This window comes from Rhea pennata, chromosome 5, assembly GCF_028389875.1.
Source record: "Rhea pennata isolate bPtePen1 chromosome 5, bPtePen1.pri, whole genome shotgun sequence".
Classification (NCBI taxonomy): domain Eukaryota; kingdom Metazoa; phylum Chordata; class Aves; order Rheiformes; family Rheidae; genus Rhea; species Rhea pennata.
Genome location: NC_084667.1, coordinates 27443768 through 27459120, shown reverse-complemented (window position 1 = coordinate 27459120; position 15353 = coordinate 27443768).

The following is a 15353-nucleotide window of genomic DNA, read 5'->3' as shown; positions in this document are numbered from 1 at the left end:
AAGGGGGTGAGGAAGGAGATAGTAAGGACAGGACAAACTTTTAAACATGCATTGCAAACCCTTCCATAAAGGATGCATCAGGATTGAGACACAGGCCACGCAGTGCAGTATTGAGACACAATTCTATTTCTTCTTCCTAAGAAGATTTAAGAAGAGCATTATAATCCACCAAGACTATTTTCTGCCACCAGGTCTCTCATGGAAGAGAGAGTGAAGAACACATTGCACACGTGGAAGCACTGACATTCAGGAGTTACTCTCAGAAGCAATGCTTCTGTGTGCCAGAGCAGCCGCAACACTACACAGAAAGTCACACAAAATAATTCATTTCTGTCTTCAATTTAGCTAGGCTATTGTAAAAGTAAAACCAAAGTTCTCCCCTTTCCTATTACACTCATTTATATATTGCATATGTTGGGATTAAAAAACAAGTGACATTCTTATGAACCCAAGATGAGGACGCGAGCAGCTCATACTCATGGAGGACTCCCATTTCACCTCACTCTCTTTCCTGGCAAATAGCCATCCAAGCTGCTAATTAACTCTGAAGTCTGTGACTGTGTATATATTGATTTAAAATATTTTAAGGCAGTTACCTCAACTGTACTACAGCAGCTGTGATTCCAGTGGACAAGAAGATAGGAACGTGGGTTTTTTTGTTTTGTTTTGTTTTGTTTTTTTTGTTGTTGTTTTTTTTTGTTTTGTTTTGTTTTTTGTTTTTTTTTTTTTTTTGAGTTGACTGGGCATGGTAAAATGAAATACAGCCGTGAACAGAAAATGAGTAATAGTTCTTCTTTTATGAATATATATACATATATATATATATATATATACACACACACGCACGCATGTACCTCTTATAAAATAATAAAAAAGTAGAACACATATTTGCTATGGGTTAGAATATGCTTGTAAATGAGTAAAAAGATGTCAGGCTACATTTCATTCGTATATTAAGCTCACTGGTTTGAAAGACTGCCTGCAGCTGGTAACCTTCCACGCAGCCCACTGTGGTTCAAAGCAGGTCATGGGCAGCCAAGGTATGAGTCAGCCGTACCTTACACATTTGAAAGGTGAACATCATTCCTTCACTTACCTGCTTTGCTAAGGTTCTACTAAAGTAAAACAAATGTATTTCACCTCATGTTTAAATTGAAATCTACAGAACACCTGAATCACCTAAAAAAAAAGTCATAAGCTTCATTACAATAAAACAGTTTATAGCAGAAACCCTTTTGGAGGGGTTTATTAGAGCACCATCCAGAGAGCAGTTCTCTTAAAGTATCCTCTGGTATTTAACAAAGAATTCTATCCCTGTAATAATTCTGGTGAAGGGTGCAAAAAACCTCTTTAAAAACAGGTAATTCCTTTAAAATATGCACCTTTCTAATGTAATTTCTGTAGAAAATCTTAATAGTTTCATTCTGTTAAATGCCATAGGACTTTCCATAATGGAATTGATTTCAGAAGAAAACACACCATTTAACTTTATTTAATCTCATGAATTAATTAAACCATTTTTCTGACCTATGTTAAAAAGGAGGGAAAAGCATTTGAAGGAAAACACTCCTCCTACAAGGATGTTTCATTCAGTAGTAAATTATACAGCTAGTCTAATTAGAACTACAATGTTAGACATGAACCTCCACTCAGACCCACATCTTTTCTCACAAAATCTTGAGTGTCAGGTATCTTAAACTAACTTTGATTTTTTATTCTGTAATACTAAGTATAAAATATTTCATATGATGTGGATATTTAAAAGTAAATAGAAGTGCAGCGTTGTTATTATCACAATAGAAAGTCTCCAGAATGATGGTTTTTACCTTGGAAAGAATTTAAACTATGCAGTAATCCTTAAATCGCTTTTCAATCAAGTATGGGGAAAGAGGTGAAACTTAACAGCTCTCAAAAACACGATCTTCAAATCAGTTTAACAACCTCGTTAATCCAGAGCTTTCAGACTTGATAAATGAGATTTGCTTTGCATTTACATCTTAAGCAAGAAGAAAAATAGCAGGACCTCTAGAAAGAAAAGTAAAGCCATACGTATCTTACATGCATTATTATGGGAAACTGCTGGATGCACAGGCTTAACAAAGCAGCTCTCAAGAAAAAAATATGAAGAAAATAAATAATATTTGTGAAGAACAGTTCTACCTGCTCTATTGTAGTTATAAATTCCAACCTCTTTTTTATTTGTATATCTACTCTAAACTGTGTGTGCATGTGTGTATATATATATACACTTCTCATACCCATTCGCTTGCAAATCAGTAATATGTATTTCACATGGAGGAGAAACGTATCTTATTAACATATCTACTGAGATATTAACAAGGCTATAGAAGAAGCTAGACTGTTTTAAGAAGCGAGTTTTAAGTGCCAGGTTAGTAGTACTCAGGAACTCTGCATGCTTTTCCTTACTTCACATCCTGTTGAGTCTTGTTAAGCACTTTTTATCTTAAATTCTATGGCCATAAAGGTCTGTGCATATATCTTCTGATGTACTTTCAATTTGAATGGCATAATATTGTCTCAGTAGTGGGTATACATATAAATCACTGCATAATGGAACCTCATTTCCATTTGGGGCCTGTACAAAGCAGTATTCCATCTTTGATGTCCATATTTCTCAAGGTACCGATTAAAGGGGAAGAGAGCACTGGAGTTCCCATGAAAGTACAGGCTTGGAGAATGAAGAAGTCATTACTGTCATCAAACTTCCAGGCTCCCTAGAGGCCAGGGACGTGCAACTTGCTGCAGCATGGAAGGGCAAGTTTATCTTGGCAGATGCAACTCTCAGGGAAAGACCTTGGCTGCATTCTGATACAACTGGGCAGTTACATCATTTGTGTAAAACAGGCAGTAAGTGATGGACCCCTGAAGCTAATGTACTATTAGAATCAGTAGTCTTATCATGACTATGAATTTCCCAGTAAAATATTTACATAAATACAGACATTTATGTCTCAGTGGTTCCACCATGAATAGATTGTTCAATTTTACATCAGAAAAGTATGTTCTTTAGTTCTAAACAGGTTTCTTGTAATTGCAGTGCTTAAATAGAACAAAGGAAGTTTAGGAGAAAAAAAAAGCTCACAAGCAGATATTAGTAATATTCATTACTAATATATAGATTAAATCTATAGATTTAATTTACTGGTTGTTCTGACGATTTAGTATGTGATCTATGCAACTGTTCACTCCTACTAGTAGTTCTTACAGCATATAGTTCCCAAGACAGTTTGTTTTGTGGAACAGTAAGTCTACAGCTCCACCTACCCGGTAAGTACTACTACATTTTTTATATTGCCATCACACATGACAATTTTCCCTTGTCAGTCTCAGATATCTGAAATACCATGCAACCGTCACCAAAGATATTGCTTCATACAAGTTTAGAAACAAACAGCATTCATGATCATACCTAAATTCCTGAGGTTATTCTGATATACAGAAAAAAAATGTAGAACAGAGAACATGAAATCTATTTCCAAATACACAAAATTGATCATCATCATCATCAAAATTCTTGCAGGAAGAGGCTTTTCCTATGCAAAAGATTTGTCAAAGACTGCACATACAAAGACTTCTAAAGCAAATCTGACTAGTTCCAGTAGCCTTTTTCCTAAGAGATCACCTTAAATATTATGAATCTAGTAGTTAATATTGTACACTGTCCCACAAAAAATTGCATAGACCACTACTCATGTATCTTCCACCAACCACCATCTTTGCATCGTACTTTTCATGCTGATGCTTTGGCATCAAAAACCCCAAGATCAGGCATCAACTCCATATCACAACAGGGACTGGTCAACTGTCACTACAAACTCATCTTTCATCTCAACATCCAGCTGCCTGGTTTTAGAATTCCTAGTCAAGTACAGAGATACAACTCATCCTTCAACTCTCTAGATGTAATTCTCAAGACTCTCAGAAACATCTGTGCTCAACTGATACACTGATTATTTGATTGTCATTAAATGCTGTCACAGATAATAAGACCCCTAATAGTTCCTCTTCTGTTTCTTACATACTAGTTTATACATTCATGGTTGCAGCTTAATAGTCACTAGCATTTTTCCAAGTTATGTCTCTAGAGCATTCTCACCAGCATCCCTCCTGGTTTGCTTTAATTTCTACTTTAACGGGCACTAAATAGAAGATGTGCTGCTGTATCAGCATTTGTCAAAACATCACAAATTAAATAGATTTTTTATATATGTATATATAATAGAAATTATCTATATACATACACACACACATATATATATACACAAAAGTGAGAAAGAAAAAATTGTACATTTACATTTCAAGTATTTAATATAAATATATTCCAAATCCAACTTGGAATACTGTTTTAAAAGATATCAGTATGAAAATGTTGTGAAAGAGCATCTTCAGTTTATACAGCATATGAGTAACATTGTCATGGAAGACGCTGGGCATACTGGTCATTAATTTAATGTGCAACTATCATCTTGAGAGTACACTTCACGCTTGTAAGGTCTGTGTCTGTTTTCATAAATTCCTTAAAACCGACTATACGTCACATCTTTCACTTTGTAATCTCGTTACAGCCAAACTTTCATTTTTCTGCTAAAATACACCAGTTGAAATTAGCCATTAACCAGGTAATAACCAAAAACTAAGAGAAACAAGAAGCAGAATAGCAGTATTGAAAACATATCTTAGTAGAGGTACAAATGTTTTGCAATAGTCAGAGATGAACAGAATTCATGCCTGATATGCTTTTTTGGTGTCCTCTGTTATTTTTTTTTGTTTGTTTTCAGTAAGTCACGACAGTTAGCAGAAAGACCTGTAATATCAATAATTTTCACAATACCATATTAACCTCTGATTGTTCAGACAGTTTCAGCTCTGAATCCAGTACTGTCACAGTTCAATAGCTCCTGTAATATAGTATGAGATTTTGATAATGCACCCAATATTTCAGTTGTACCTCAAATTTACACTTTTCATAACTACTTTTCAATACAGAGTTCGGTAACATACTGAAAAAAATGCAAGTTTGCAATCCTGCAAAAGGTATATTCATGATTAATTTGCAGCCCAGATTTCACCAAGATTCCTTGAGTCTTAAAGCCTCCTAAATCTATACAGCACGCATTTCTACAGATGTTATTACCATCACTTGCAGCAGAATAAGCACAACAGCAGTGTTTGGATAAACTTTTCTTTCATAGTTTGTTCATACAGAAAAGGAAGTCTGACTAGCCAGGCTTAAAGACAAATTTATAATTCTCATTTAATTATATCCACAACAATGAATTGGAAGTGACTCACATTCTCAGATATGATTGATATACCACCAAAAAGTAAAATACTGGTCTATATTAGCTGTTCATAATTGTCTCGGTTCACTTTAAAGCTGGTACTTGCCCAGAATGTGAAGTTTATCTGAATCCAAATTCTAGATTCAAATACATAGGATAAACATGTAAAATGTTGCCATGGAAACGTTATCCTAAAGAGACTCAGATTGGATCTATAGTCAAGGGAAAAGATAGCATTTCACTTTAATTGCTGCAGACAGTTAGAAATGGTGAATATTGCTTCAGAAGATATAGTCAGGAATATTTAAATTAGTGACAGAATTTCATCCAGCTTGAAGTAGTTACATTTCCTACTTACTCACTCTTCCACTTTTTTTTTTCTTCCACCCACACAGCTTTTTCTCCACAGCCAGTCATCTTAAACTGCATTTATTCTCTCTGTTTATCGGTATCTTGAAGTGGACAACAGTTGGCAGCTTATCGCTGGAACAGCTGAAGTCACACCTCTGACACAAGGGTAACACCAGCTTTGCTCCAGAGGTTTGGTGCGCAAGACTTTCTCTGAGCAATTGTTTGCATTATATATGCAACTTAATGCTTCCCACGTACTCCACATAGTAGCCAAAAAGCTTTTGCTCAAACTCTTCAGACAAAGGCAGCCTGAGGCAAACACTACATTAAGAATTTCAGTCCAAGCAGTTCAAGTTTGGCAGCATTAGAAACAGATGAAGCCCAAAACTCATCATGCCAAGTGTCAAGAAACTTTAACAGAGTGACACAAGGTCCTTTGCCTATAAGCAGCCCATGGAGAAAATGCAGAACGAAGAGTATGCTTCTGAGAGGTCAGTACAGGGGAACTAGGGCTTTGCAAGATCATCAGTGAAAAAATTAAGATAAAAAGCAACTGAGAGAAAACATACATAAATAAGAATGTGTAAGTTGAGCCACTGGCAGGGCATGGCCTGAATGGGAGTGTAAATGATAAACTATTACAGGATGAAGAAATGAAGTATCATTAAAACTGCATGAGTGAATACCAATATGCCCCATCGAGTGGATGGAAGAGGTAGCGAAAAAACAAAAAACAAACAAAAAAAAACAACAAAAGAAACCAAACACAACACAGGACACAAATATATGTGCACACAGAGAGAAGACAAGTGAAATTTTATGCCACAAAATTCTGACCTAGCCTTTGCAGAACGCTGCACAGTGCTCCTGCTCTCACAGCTCTATTCTTCACATGCAACACTCTGCAAGGACCTATGAATTTCTGAAGTCTGAATAGGCAACTATACAATAAACACACGTTCATAACCAGTCAACCAGTACAAGGCACAGACAGGAAAGCAGTAGAGTAGCCAGATCAAGACAGATTTTTCAGAGGGGCAAAACTTCAGTAAGAAAATCATCTTTTAACATGATAAAGTGCCATCAGTCTCCAGAAATAAAGATACTACAGCAGAGAACATACTGTGCAGTCCTTTTTCACATTGGTGAGGGTTATTACGCATGCAGAAGTCAGCTGTGCATGAGGTTAAATCCATTCTCTACTAAAGATAAGAAACTAGTGCCACAGACAATGGTATAAAATGTCAGGTGCCTGCAAAAGCCAAACAGAAAATACAAATGGCAAAAATCATCTGCTCCCATTATCCAGTTGTGAGAAAATAGTCTACATTAAGTGTTTTAAAACCTATTTTAAGCCCAATGACTCACAGGGTTATCTCTTTGCTAACATGCTAGAGGGAGAAAGCAGATGGATTGCTCTATGTCTTGTCAATGAGTCTATTGTACAGTGATTTTTCAAACTATGTAGAGATACAGGTGCAAGCAAAGTGCAAATTCAGCTTAACAAGCAGTGAATTATTCCTCCTCAGTTTTAATTGCACTTGAATTCAAATATGAGATATTTCATGATACAAATTTGTTTGAAGTGGTGACTTTAACAGATGCTCCTTTGGCAATCCCTAAGTATCGTCGAACTGAGATATTCTGTAGTGATAACTGCAGCATATGAACACACTGAATACAGTACCTTAAAGCATTTTTTTTGTACCGTTAGATAGGTGAGAAATCCGAAGGAGCCCCAATAAGATTTAAAGTTCATCATTATATGCTGGATGTCACTTGAAGAGGATTTCCAGGTGCTTTTACAGATTTTATTCAAGCACATGATACCACTGACTTTGACCCAGTAATGTCAATGCTTGACATGTATGGTTTTCTGCACAGAAATAAAAAGCATGGACAGAAGGTTTGTAGGCACCATTCAGGGATCAGCACCTAGCAACAACCTTAAATCAGACAAATAGTCTTGCTTCTACAGAATAGATCACAGCATTCCATTAGGAAAAATGGGAAAATAATGGAGAAAGATTCACTACTAATGAAGAAACATTATCAAGATTATCCGAAAGCTTATGAAGTTCAGCCTTAGCTTAAAAGGGGTCAGCTTTCGTAGACCTCCGCAAAAGTATTACTCTCAAAACACAAATTACACATAGCTTTGATTCAGCCTGACATGCACAACAACCCCTTAATAAAAAATATGAAATTTTGTAGAAAGTCGTGACATCACCACCAAATATAGGCATCTGTATTCCACACTTAAGCAATACACCATACTCATTCACCTCTGATAAGTGAGTTAGAATAAAAAACCTTAGCACTGTCACAGTCTTCAAAAAAAAATCAGCATTTCAGTGATACTGAAAATAACTAGTACATTTACTGTGAAGTAATCAAGTATAATTGCATACTTTAATCTTTTACAGAACCCTTGTTTTTCCACGTTTTGTGCAGTTAAACACATCTAAGTACAGTGAAAAAGAACATTAGTTATTATTTCATTCCTAATACATTTGTGTGTGTGTGTGTGTGTGTGTGTATATGTATTTGCATACACACACACACACACATATATATATTAATAGATAGTGTGGGTATATGTATCTGTAAGGGTGAGGAGAGGACATTGCCTCAACCCCCAGCAGGGCAGACAGACAAAAACAAGGCACACTATGGTCGATACTGAGCGTTTACTACCTCTGCATCTAAGCGGGGGCTCCCCAGAAGTTTCATGATCAAGGCAATAAAAGCGTGGGGGAATCCAAGGCACCGCTGAGCGCTGGTCCATGGCAAGGAATGTCAGGGGGGCACTATAGGAGGTTTTTATGTACCATACACATGTGCAGTACATCTATGGAGCTCATCGCTAATCTCCATTCAAAGCCCAGGTGTAGCACCATCCTGGCTCGGGCCCAGCTGAGCAACCATGGCTATGGGTCAACATGCCCTGCTGATGCTCCTTCTCCCATGAAACAGTCTGGCTAGCTTCCATCGCCTATCTCCTCGACTTTCCCATACAGTATCTCAATACATGGTGTTTAGTTTGTGATTTAGTGATTTTAAGTTTGTGATTTTAGCTAGTTTTCCAAATTTTTTAAAGACGGACAGGATCTAGAAACTTTGATGTTATAGGTTTCCAGAGTGGCATGAATTAAGTTTGTTTCAGGAAGCAACTCTTGAGATACAATCCTTTAAAAAGTGCGTAAAATACTAAATCACTAAACCATGCTCATATCACACAGCTGTTTCTTTTGTCTTTTCCCACAATCAATTTTCATGCAAAAGTAAGAATAGATGCTTATCTTCTTTTTACTGTGGATCTTCATGGAATTACTAGCAGGGTAGTAAATTAAAAATCCACTTATGTTTTAAGATGTACGATCTCTATTGCAGGAACTGATCTTGCCACATATAAATAAAATGTTATGAATAGAAAACATCATAGCTGCAGACTCTGAGTAGTGGTGTAATAAAATAATAAACAATGCATCTCTAGAAACTGCCCTTTGGACCAAAGACTACACACACAACTCTCTGAACCACCTGAGAATGAAAAAGCTATAACAAAAAAGCTGAGGATCTAAAACCAGCACCAGTGCCAGCTGCAATATATCCAGTGTGACAGAAGCATAGTAGAGCCTGTTTCTTCTTGTCAGTCTACTTCTTGGCTGAATAACTTGTATTTGATAGGGCACGGGAATGGACCTGAATAGAAAAGGACAACTGTAGGAACAGTGTGTTTCAGGCCAGCTTGCTAACAGGGCTACAAAAGCTTGTTCCCCTCTTTTGCAGGTGGCATTTACACAGATAGAAGAACTATTCTACAACCAGAAATTGATTTTCACCTTTAATTTACCACTCAGAGGGCATGGCGATATGTGACAATGCAGCTAGAGAAGAAAAAAGTAAGTAAGAGTGACTTAGTGGAACTAACATGGAGACTGTCAGACCTGGAGGCGTGCTAAACAAATCCAACTGACATACGCTTCACATCAGCCTTCTGTCAGGAGGGTTCCCGCACTCACAAAAATCAATGAGAGTCTTTGCATTGATTACTTCAATCCTTTCCTCTTGATATCTAAACTGATGGCTAATTACTATAGAGTAACATATCAGAGTCACAAAGACTTAAACAAACATCCACAGAAGCTGCAATTACTTTTCCAGAATGAAGCCTTTCCTGTTGAAGACTACATTTCTTTTTTAAGCATTATTTTGACATGTATGGTGATAGTAAGCACTACAGATTCATAGATCACAATTAAGACTAGGCCACAACTACTTTCATGATCATTTGGCTGTTTCTTGATGATTCATAAAGTTTAAAGGTCAAATAAATATCATACCTCCCTTGCAGCTAATAAAAATAAGTAACTAAACAGTTCTGAGTTGTTTCCCACAATTATAATTTGATCTAAATAGAAGTAACAGGAGCTTTACATGCTTTTCCAATAATATTTAATTATGTGATCATGATTACTTGTTGAACTATCAGTCAAAAATGAGTCTTCTCTCTAGGTTTATGTGTAATAGCAACAGCATTATTTCTCCATTAACCGTAAATTCCTGCATTCAAAGACCAACACAAACTGTTGTGCCAGCTTATACCTTCTAGTCAACAAATTCTCTTTTGTAGTAGTGTAGTGACATGCAATATTTCAGAAGAGGGAGCTGCTGACAGAAGCACTTATGAGATAGTTTGACCAAATGCAAAAACTGATTTTCATCTTGAAAGTTTTCAACCTTAGAGTCAATCAGCTCAGGTTCTTAAAGCAATTTCCCTTGTACCTGCATTCTACTGCATCTACAATAGTACAGGGCAAAATTGCCTTGGATCTTTCTTTGTAGGCCTTGTCACAGCTGATGAGGAAAAGCTTTCTGCCACTTCTTGAAATTTAACAGATAGTAGCATCTTCATTCCTATTCAGAGCCATACTGCCTGTAACAGCAAAACAAACCAATAGACTGACAATGTGGTTACAGACTGGGAAATAGAAGAAATTTTTGTGTCAATAGTACCACCTGCTGGTCTCAAGAAAATAAAAGAGCTAAACAGCAAACCACATGAATACAAGTCAGATTAAGATGCAAATAAATATCATTCTTACACAAATGCCATAACTAAACTGTAACAACTGAAAATGAATTGTCACACCTTCTAACGAGCTGCCAAAAACACGCAGAAAGTGCACTGGCATTTGAAATACCTATTTCTTGTTAAATCAAACATACAAAAGTCACTACACATCATCACATTAATCATCACAGTAATAAAAAAAATCAAATTGGTCAACCTAGTCATCCCATTAAAAAAGCATGTGCTATACTGTTAATGTCACTGTTAAATGAAATTTCATTAAAAAGTTGACCACATTACTAATGCATTAGCCTTTACAGTATTATTTCATGAAGTGAGGGAAATGGACAACAACAAAACAAACAAAACTGTCTTCTGTTACTGGTGAGCTACAAGGCATTAATATTTCTGATCTCAAGAATGTCAAGAAATACTCAGCATGCAATTAAACACAGAGCATTGCCATCCATATTTGGGACGAGCACACTTCACTGCCAAGTGATCACTGCTGTGTTATTTACTGAATATGAGCTCCGCCCTTTGCTGTAAGAAAAACTCTACTCATAATTTAGTTTATAGAGCGCCTTTATTCTCACATACAGTGGCAGCTGTAGAGGAAGTATGTCCCATATACAGATTAGGCAGAGGCTTCCCTGATTAGCACAAGTGAACAACTTACGTTTCTTTGGTTGGTATAGCCACTATCTAACACACTCTTGCCTGGCCAAACATCCAAGATAGAGAATGAGGAAAATGGAGTTTTCCTGGAACTCTGCACCTCCTAGCCAGTTCTGTCCCGTTTGAATTCCTAGGATGCCAGGCAGCAGTTGGTGTTCTTACACAGTTTGCAGACTTCCTTTATTCTTACCTTAGGATAGTGATTAGCAAAAACAGAGTTAGTTTTCCTACTACTGTCTTTTTCTTCAACCTCTTTTACAGGCAAAAAGCAATGGGATGCTCTGTACTGTTCATACCCCACGCATGGAGAAAGTTTCCAGGAGAAAGAAAAGGCAACATTGACAGGTAACAATTAGGAGAGATGGGAAAGATGGTTAACTGCCACTACATGTTTTCAGAAATGCCTCCACAGACAATGCAGACCAACGCAGCCAAAAATTGCAGGACAGGTCCATGCTTTATTAGTGATACCCCAACACACAGCTGCCTGGGGAATCAACTGTTTCAGCACTCCAGGCCATACCCAGGGGCAGCAATTTAAGGAACTCTCTCACTCCTCACCTGGTTTTTGGAGTACAGTGGGGCTAATGGCTCACCCATATGCAGCCTAAATCATCTATGAAAGATGGACTCATATTTAATGGTATTTTCAAGCTGTCACCAGTTGGCAGTGTATCTGAACACATGACCTTCCCATTGATTTTAACTGCAGATATGCAGCATTCCTTAATGTTTTTGTAAGAACATCTCAGGAAGAAACCATTTATTAAAGTGCCTTTACTGGAAGGTTATTCCCAAGAACTTCACCACTATCGTAAACATTGAAAATCTCAATCTGAACCTATAAATCCTAGATTACAGAACAAAAAGTAGTCACACTTGGTAGTCACACTTGTTCCCACTTCTTCTCTTTAAGTAACATTCTGAATACTTTATGCATGTACTTTAAAAAAAAAGTTGTATTTGTTTGGACTTACCTTTTTGGTTAAGAACCTTATCAGCTCCTGCTACCAGAAATTTGCTCTTTTCCTATGCAAGAAGTTCTCTTCAAGTATGCTTACATTTTCCTTTAAATCTTTTACAGAGTGAGGCAAAGTATATTTCTGTTGTACTGGGGAATTATTATCCAACAGGGGATAGCACCAAGCCAGGAACTCCTGATTTCTAACCTGAAGCTTGACAAACACTTGATGCTTTATTTCACATGCCTACAAAACAAAAGCTCCTTGATATTTTAGGAATATGAAAGCACTTTCACTGGAAAGCAGAAGGAGGACAGTTAAACAGTGACACCCTACAACAAAGGGCAGCAGATTTGCACCACTTCTGATGCAGCTTCTGGGTGAACACAAGCCAAAGCAGCTCTGCAGCAGCTTTAGTTGCAGCGTCACTAAGGATCGAGGAGCAGCAGGTGAGCCTCCTTTTGCTCTCCCCCTTCCAGGTGCCTCGCATCTCCCATGATGACACTGAGACTTCTTTCATTTCTGTAAGTCAATCATCATGTTGTGACTTCTTTAGAGATAAACCTTTGTGATGACTAATTACAGGTAAAAAAGGGAATTACAGCTGAAGGGAATAAATAGAAGAATTTAAATTAGTACTCTGCAATAATGTGTAACATCACAAACTTGTGGAATACATCCCTGGACTACAATATAGCTGCAAAAAGACATGCTTTGTTCAAAAGCACAGAGACAGTAAAGAAATTGGGTAGATGTTGCATTGTTTATGAAAAATAAATACTATATTCTTCTCATATGCCTCAGGAAAGGGATATATACACAAACACTGAATTTCAGGAAACATGTCTAAATGCAGGAGAGGGTAATGCCATAGCTGGAGTCCACTATAAATAACTAAACAAGAGAAGGTGGCAAAATTTTAAGAAAAAGGAAGAGAAATATCAGAAGATCCAAAATAAGCGAAAAAGACTGTTGGAAAATTTAATACAAAAATCATTATCAATAAACAGAGGAAATCAATGGAGACCAAAAAGGGAAGAAATTCTTGCATGGCAGTTCCTGACAGCAAGCCACAGCAAGACATCCCAAGGAAGGCAAAAACTGAAGGCAAAATAAGACTTTAAACCACCTATACTAGGAGCTTTCTGAATGACCTGAGCATTTTAAAAACATCCTAAAATAGGAAAAGATCTATACATCCATACATCTAAGGCTGAACATAAATAATTAGCAAAGAAATGTGAATCACCTTTTTCCACAGCTACATATGCAAATCAAAAAAGGCTGAAATCTGCTGGATGAGATAGAGATCTATCTTACCTCAGCAAAAGGATAGGCACTGTAGATCAGTGAGAGCCCCAGACAGCCCTACACTTCTTGTAATATGCTTTCACATGTATGAATGCACCACATTCTTCAGTTTTTAAAAAAAAAAAAACAAAAAAAACCAGTGCATGCAGGTGCTAAGAACTGCAAGTGACGATGAAAACATTTTGGGGTCTGGAAAAAATTGGTGCTAGCTTTCAAAAGAATACTCAGGACGTACTACTAACACCATATTAGATGTGACGGACAGCAAGCATTTAGACTAACCTGCAGGCCCTAAACATGGTTTAATGTGAATCTAATTCAAAGCTTATCTCACTTAGAAGTTTACGCTGATTTTTCAGACATGGAGTTTTAAGTTTTGCAGTATGTGCTGAGATATCCTTTACTCCCTCAAGCAGCAATTGAGTAGTGCAAAGACTGCCTTGTTTAATTCCTACCAGGATGCTACTGAGACACAGTCAAAGCACAGTGGCCAAAAAGCAGGCTAAGGTGCACTGAGAAACAGTAGTTTCATTTTATAAGCTAAGAGGAGGGAGAATGTGGCATTTCAAAGGGTTAAGAGGTCTACAGGATGAGGTAGCACCAAGAACTTCAACCAAGCAGGAGAACCCTAGGCCGAGCCAGGGTCCCAGCAAAGACCAGTTTTAGCTAAAACCATCAAGCCAACTGGGGAAGAATGGAGATGAATACTAAAGGCAGCAGAGATTAAAAACTTCAAGGTTCACATTTCATTTGAACACAGACAATAGCAACAAAGGATTGTCAGGTACTGAAATAGATAAAATCAGACCAAACCAAGATATGCAGATAATGGAAACACTGCGATAGCTGACCATGTATTATTTTTCATATAGATTTGCCTCCTGATACTGTGGACCAATGCTTAAACCTACATTTTGCTTTATTTTTGATAGTGAAGTGCATTTTTGACTGGTTGGGGAAAGAGCTGTCTCAGGTTTATGAATTAGGACCTTAGATGCCTTCTATCAATCCCAAGAAGGCCCCTAGTAACATGCAGTATCACTGCCATTAATGATTTGTCTCCAGAAATACTCATCTCTAATATGTGAAAGTAGCATCAGTATCTGCTCAGCACCAGTGGATGGCAGCATAGTATCAGGAATTGAAAATGTTAATTATTATTTAAAGTATATTTCCTGTAGAATCTAAATTCTTGTATAAATTTTACCAGAGTGATCTTGAAATTGATTAGATGATTGTCTCTTTTCCCCTAAGAGAATGAGTTTAAATTATTTTTTTACCTTTTATTTTCCATGTCCTCAAATGAACAGACGTTTACATTAATGTCATGAATAGAAGTGAACTGAAATTGAAATCTTTTATCCTTTGGAAGTGATGACTAAGGGTATTTCCCTTTGGCTTGCCAGTGCTTATAGTGAAATATATCTCCATGAGCAATAGCCAGTCACAAACTGATTTAAAAAACTCTTTCACAGTGACCAAACAAAAGAGAACTTAATTAGTTCTCTTAATAAATAATTGTTGTTGGCCAGAATTAAAGTAGTATGGCTGAAGAAAACCTTATAGTTCATGAAGCCCAATCTCTTGTGGCTAATCCAGTTTACACCTACCCTTACATTGCATTTTTGAAAGCAATCTGGAACACTTCTGACCACAGCAACTCATGGCCTT